The sequence below is a fragment of the Portunus trituberculatus genome, chromosome 43, assembly GCF_017591435.1.
Source record: "Portunus trituberculatus isolate SZX2019 chromosome 43, ASM1759143v1, whole genome shotgun sequence".
In the NCBI taxonomy this organism is placed as follows: Eukaryota; Metazoa; Arthropoda; class Malacostraca; order Decapoda; family Portunidae; genus Portunus; species Portunus trituberculatus.
The window spans coordinates 15791722-15798176 of record NC_059297.1 but is presented as its reverse complement, the minus strand read 5'-3'; the positions used below and the strand labels follow the sequence as shown (position 1 = coordinate 15798176).

The 6455-nt window shown below is 39.3% G+C and overlaps 1 long non-coding RNA gene across 1 annotated transcript in view; it reads left to right on the top strand.

The window, feature by feature from the left end:
• The window catches only part of LOC123518266, a 91219-nt gene extending 84969 nt beyond the window's left edge, over positions 1-6250 (top strand). The window contains exon 3 of the long non-coding RNA XR_006678737.1: positions 6121-6250. This is a non-coding gene — a long non-coding RNA (uncharacterized LOC123518266). The remainder of the gene's footprint in view (positions 1-6120) is intronic.
• Positions 6251-6455: the final 205 nt, after the last annotated feature.

The window sequence follows — 6455 nt, the reverse complement described above, 5'->3', positions numbered from 1 at the left end:
GAGCACCAGAGCATAAAGCGTCGAGAAGCATCGGCTTAGCTCACTCAACCAGTTAGCACACGTCACACCAGCGCTTTAGTTACCCGTCTGCCTATTTTTTTGTGCATTCTTAGTGTAAACGTGTGTGGGAGTGGATTGTTGTTGTTTTGTAACAGTTGTGTATGTGTGTGTGTGTGTGTGTGTGTGTGTGTGTGTGTGTGTGTGTGTGTGTGTGTGTGTGTGTGTGTGTGTGTGTGTGTGTGTGTGTGTGTGTGTGTGTGTGTGTGTGTGTGTGTGTGTGTGTGTGTGTGTGTGTGTGTGTGTGTGTGTGTGTGTGTGTGTGTGTGTGTGTGTGTGTGTGTGTGTGTGTGTGTGTGTGTGTGTGTGTGTGTGTGTGTGTGTGTGTGTGTGTGTGTGTGTGTGTGTGTGTGTGTGTGTGTGTGTGTGTGTGTGTGTGTGTGTGTGTGTGTGTGTGTGTTGCCAAAAATAAGTGAATGAACAATTATATTCCTTTTACGATAACGTAGCCCCCCTCCGTTGCTGCCAAACTATCCACAACATTTCGATAACTCCTTTATAATTCACTGTTTTGTAATATACTGTACATATATATAGTTTACATGCAGTACTAAATCAATTATCTTTTCTCTCTGACATTCATTTAATCTCCTTAACCTAAACTAAACTTCATGACAAAATCACCACGTGTTGATCTGATGACCTACTGCAGCATCCCTATATCTTTTATGCTCTCATATTTTCAAACCTTTACTCAACCTCCCATTTTCGTGACTGCCAACGCGCACTGCCTGGTAACGCACATCACAGGTAGTAAACGCAATGGAAATTCCTGCACTCAAGAAACTCACATTTTGGCACGTTAACCAACACCCTGCCCACATTGAGGCTCTAATGATGCATGACCATTTCCTCTCGCAGCGCCAGTGTGCCTTGCTTGCTTTGCCTGAGAGTCTTGAGGATCATTGTTTCCTAGTGGTGGTGGTAGTGGTGGTGGTGGTGGTGGTGATAGTAGTAGTGGTAGTGGTAGTGGTGGTGGTAGTATGTGTGTGTGTGTGTGTGTGTGTGTGTGTGTGTGTGTGTGTGTGTGTGAGAGAGAGAGAGAGAGAGAGAGAGAGAGAGAGAGAGAGAGATTGACTGACAGACTGACTGACTGACTGACAAACAACGAAACACAGGCAGACATACAGAAACATCACACACACACACACACACACACACACACACACACACACACACACACACACACACACACACACACACACACACACGTACACAAAGACAACAATAAGGACAGAAAGAAAGACGAAGAGAGAGAGAGAGAGAGAGAGAGAGAGAGAGAGAGAGAGAGAGAGAGAGAGACCAGCCACATAGACAGACAGACAGACAGACAGGCAAGCGGACAAACGGAGCGACGAGGCATAATAGGAGGAGGTGACTCGCTTGATAATGGTGTGTGGGTGTCGAGAAGCTCTACTTGACCTTTGTGACCCCGCACCTTGGCCTGTGAGATTGAGGTCAAGCCATCTGGCGGCGGGAGAGGGAACCAGCATCACCTTGTCTCCACCCGCTGCTCATCTGTGTCTTTTTCCTCCTTTTCTTCCCTCTTTTCTTCCTTCCTTCCTTTTGCAGTCTTGATTCTGTCTGTTCGTTCCGTTTTAGTTATCTATTTCTTTTCCCTCTTTACCTTCTTCCTTCTTTCCTTCCTTCCTTCCTTCCTTCCTTCCTTCCTTCTTTCCTTCCTTCTTTTTGCATTGTTTTGATTTTATCCGTTCGTTTCGTTTTAGTTATCTGTTTCTCTTTTCTCCATTTCTTCCTTCCTTTCTTCCTTCCTCCTTTTACGATGTTTTGATTCTGTCGATTTTCTCTGTTCGTTTCGTTTTTGTTGCTTGTCGTTATTCCTCCCTTACCTTTTACTTTCTTTCTTTTTTTTCTTCCCTTCTTCTTTCCTTCCTTCCTTCATTCCTTTCTTTCCCAGTGTCTTGTTTACATCTCTTGTTTCCTTTTAGTTTTTTTTTTTTTTATGTTATTTCTCCTTTTCTTCTTCCTTCTCTTCTTCCTCCTTTTACTTTTTTTTCATTCCTTCTAAATTGGCTTGATTATTTGTTTCATATTTTTCTTTTATGATTCTTCTCATATCTTTAACAAGTTTTATTTTCTTCTATTTTGATTTCTCTCTCTCTCTCTCTCTCTCTCTCTCTCTCTCTCTCTCTCTCTCTCTCTCTCTCTCTCTCTCTCTCTCTCTCTCTCTCTCTCTCTCTCTCTCTCTCCCTAGTGTTAACGTGTTTGTTTATGAGTGTCTTTGCAAATGTGTGTGTGTGTGTGTGTGTGTGTGTGTGTGTGTGTGTGTGTTGAAGATGGAATTACAAGAAAAAGAAAACGGGACTGAGGAGAAAAGAGAAAAAGGAAGAAGGGAAGTGAAAAGAAAATAGCATCTTTTACAGCTTCTCATTTCTATTCTTTTCCGCTTCACACTGTTCTGTTCTTTCACTCTCTCCTCCTCGCTCCCCTCCTCCTCCTCCTCCTCCTCCTCCTCCTCCTCCTCGTTTTCTTCTCCCGATCCATTATCACCCAGTTTCCTTGAACAGCAGCCAAGAGAGAGAGAGAGAGAGAGAGAGAGAGAGAGAGAGAGAGCGAACAGGATTGAGGAGGAAGAAAGTGATCATCGCTATCATTATGACTTTCCTGATTAATTGTTTGACATTATCACCGCGCCTGCAATAAACTGCCTTCTCTCTCTATTTCTTTCTCTCTCTGCGCACGCTCCCTTGGCTTCGGTACCGTTGTGGAGGCAAGAAACAGACAGCGAAACAAAGACTTAAGTAAATGTACTGTATCCTGTTGTTCGCGTCGCTGCTAACGAGGGAAAGAAGCGCAGATTTATTTCACTCTCTTGTCTAGTGATGACTCTCTTTGTTTAGAAGCGCCGCCGTGAGTAATTTGCTTCAAAAGATGGATTAAGGTAATGTGTGTTTATTTACCTATACTTTTTTCTTCTTTCTCTCTCTCTCGGGTAAATAATGAATCACGGCTTGTGGTTGTGTTTTCTCTGTTTTCCGTCTTGCTCAATTAGTGAAAGTCGGGGGACTAAAGACTGAGAGGAAGACGAAATGGTGCGAGGCGAAACCTTCTTCATTTTGGTTATGTTATATATGTATGAGTGTTGATTAAAGATTGACGCATATGAATCTGTAGATTATATATGTCGATAAACAAATATATATATATACATACATACATACGTAGATAGACGGAAAAATTATAGAACTTATATAAATACATGAATAGATAGGTGAAAAGATATTAAGATAATTAGATAGATAGATAAACAGAAACAGAAAAGGAAGTAGATAGATACATAATTAGATATATGATAGATAAATATACTGAAATAGAAAGATGACGTAACTTATAAACACACACACACACACACACACACACACACACACACACACACACACACACACACGGAAACGTCTTCCTCTATAGTCACATTCATTAAGTTACGCGTGAAAATGGAGCTGCTAATAGAGGAAGAGAGTGATATTTGAGATGTAACCAATATGTAAACCGGAAAAAAGTGCTGAAGTGAAGCGGAGAAACAGAGACGGGAAAAAGGAAAAGAAAGAGGATTGCTTTGACAACATAGAAAAAAAAAAGTAAATATGAAGGACTGAGACAGCACTAAGGAAACACTAAAGAAAAAAAAAAAGAAGAAGAAAAAAAACGGAAGAACGAACAGGAAGAGGAACGTTGTAGTGTTTTGACGCGTAAAGAAGAGAAAAAAATCAGGAAGGGATAATATTTAGAGAAGAAAGGAAGAGGATACAGATGGTGAAGCTGGAGAAAGAGAATGATGGAGGATGGAGAAGAGACAGATGTTGAAGGATTGACTTTTCCGCGTAAAGATAATGAAGGAAGATAAGAAGGGTAAAGAGGAGACTGAGATAGAGGAAATAAAGAAAATGAAAATCGAGGGAAATAAAAAGGAAGCACGAATAAAAGACAGTGAGGAATTACAAGAAGAACAAGGAAGATATGAAGATGTGAAAAATAAAGAAATAAGATAATAAAAAAGAACACAAATAAGAGAAATCTATATATCTTGTAATAAAGTATACGATTGTAAAGATTTCCATTATAGATAAGGAGATAAGTCAAGGGTGAAAGAGAAGAAGGAGCAGTAAGAGAAAGAAAATGAAAACCAGGGGAAGATAAATAGTAGCTGGCGGAGGAAGCAAGGAAGCAGGACAAAGAAAATCACGCACTTAAAGGAGGAAAGAGATGAAGAGAATGATAAGGAACAGGAAGTGAAGGAGGATGAATAGGAGGAGGAGAACGAATTGAAGCGAGTGAGAAAGGGAAGGAAGCGCAGTAGAAGGAGGAGGAGGAGGAGGAAGAGGATGAGGAAGACGAGGGAAGCTTTGAACCACAGATATATTAAGCGAGGCATTTGATGATTCCACACGTGTTCTTCCTTCTTCCTAACACTCACTTCAAATAATTGCCTCTCTACGTGTCGACAAATGACTGTGACGAAGCGTGATGGTGATGAGTTTCTTTTTTTTTTTTCCTTGGGTTATTTTTCTCACTCATCGTTGACGCTCGTGCCGCGAAAGTCACTGGCTCCCTGGTAACCCCATCACTCACCGCAGGACAAGAAACGATTAGTAATTTAATATAGGTACGTAACCCCTTCAGTACCAAGACGCTTTTTCATATTCATTCTGGGTACTATTTGGCGATCTTATACAGCTTCAGAAACTTATGTGGAGGTCTAAGGTAGTGAAGACTGTGGCCATTAATCTTCTGACCTCCAGAGACTCTTTCTAATCACACTCAGAACTCAAGGTAAAAATGCATCTCAGTACTGAAGAGGTTAAATTGTCAGGCGTTAAATATATATTTTTTCAAGAAAGCAGTGGTGATATTTACCTCTATTTTTCAAAATAATAGGAATACACGTCTGATGATTTTGTATGAGTAATAATAGTAGTAATCTTATAATTATAGTGATACGAGAAGCAGTTTACTATTTCCTTGTATTGTTTAGTGTTTAGTATTGTTCAAGATTCTTTTTAACAATAGTAATTTTCACTTGATTCATCCTTTCTTTCATAATGTAAATAGACACGTGTAATGGTAATGTATTAATGCTAACACCATTACTAACAACGATAGTGTTCCTTGTGAATCGTCTCAGCCTTTGATCTGCTTGGGTCTGTTTTCCTTTCTTATCTAGTATTTCAAAACAACAGCCGTCTTGGATACTGAATGTTTGTTTTTTGTCTCTCTATTTTATCTTTCTTATTAGTTTTCTTTTTATCATCTATCGATTTTTTTTTTCCGGTACGTCCGCCTTCCTTTATTTTGTAAGATTTTTCCACAATAAAGATCGTCGCAAAACTTTCCTTGCCAATTCCATCACAGCCAAGGTCCAGCAGGGTTCGCTTTTTGCCTCAAACCTTTGAACTTACCATAGCCAGACACAACCTTCCCACATCATCACACATTAAAGGGACAATGAACCAACTTTGCAGATCTTTTTTCCCATCCCTTTTTGCCATGTTTCTTTCAAATGGCCATGATTCACATTATCTGGCAAACTAAATGTGATCGCTTCTTTCCACTTTAAATTCATTATTGGATTAGAATTATAATGGGATTTGTAAGAAAGCAAAAAAGTGTCAGTTTTTACATTACAAAGATGAGAGCTGTCTGAAATAAGGAAACAAACTAACCATCATGATTACACTTGGAGAGAGACCGAAGCTTTTGAAATTAAATTTTCTGTTGAGATGTAGGTTAAGAGATGTAAATTATATAAGAGGCATGAAACAAGGATAATAAACAAAAACTTCAGGATTGGACAAAAAAAATATCGAAATTAAGCTTGATAAATGAAGGTTTAGGAAAGGGATAGGAAGAAAGAAGAATTGGAATATTTTTGATAATGATATTGATAGGGCTGAGTCATTGTGAGCCTTGAAAGATACGACAAATTTGTGAAAAGATATAGTAGCAGGAAGTAAGTAAGTTTTATACAAGGTCTTTCATGAGTTGACGTTCTAAGTTCATGCAGCTTCCCTTGTATTTTTATGTTCTTATGTTCTTATGTTGCAGAAGTCATGCTCGAGAAGATTGTGTTGGAGGCATGAGAAGAACACGTGGGGTTAATGAATGACAAGGAGGTGCAGGAAGACAAGGAAAAGAAGGTTAGTTAAGTAATGTATCGTAATTCTTTTGTTGAGCATTTTGACATGACATCTTGACAAGGAAAATGTTTATCGCCTGCACCTCGTGACGTTAGACTTGCATTTACTTCTTTCATTCATGTGTTAAGTTGATTCTCATTGGTTGGGTTTTCTTACAATCGGTAATGAGTAGAGTAACGGTGGAATGAAAAGTCAGGATGGAGTAGAATCAGTGTTATGTGTACTCATCTATTTTGGTATGCA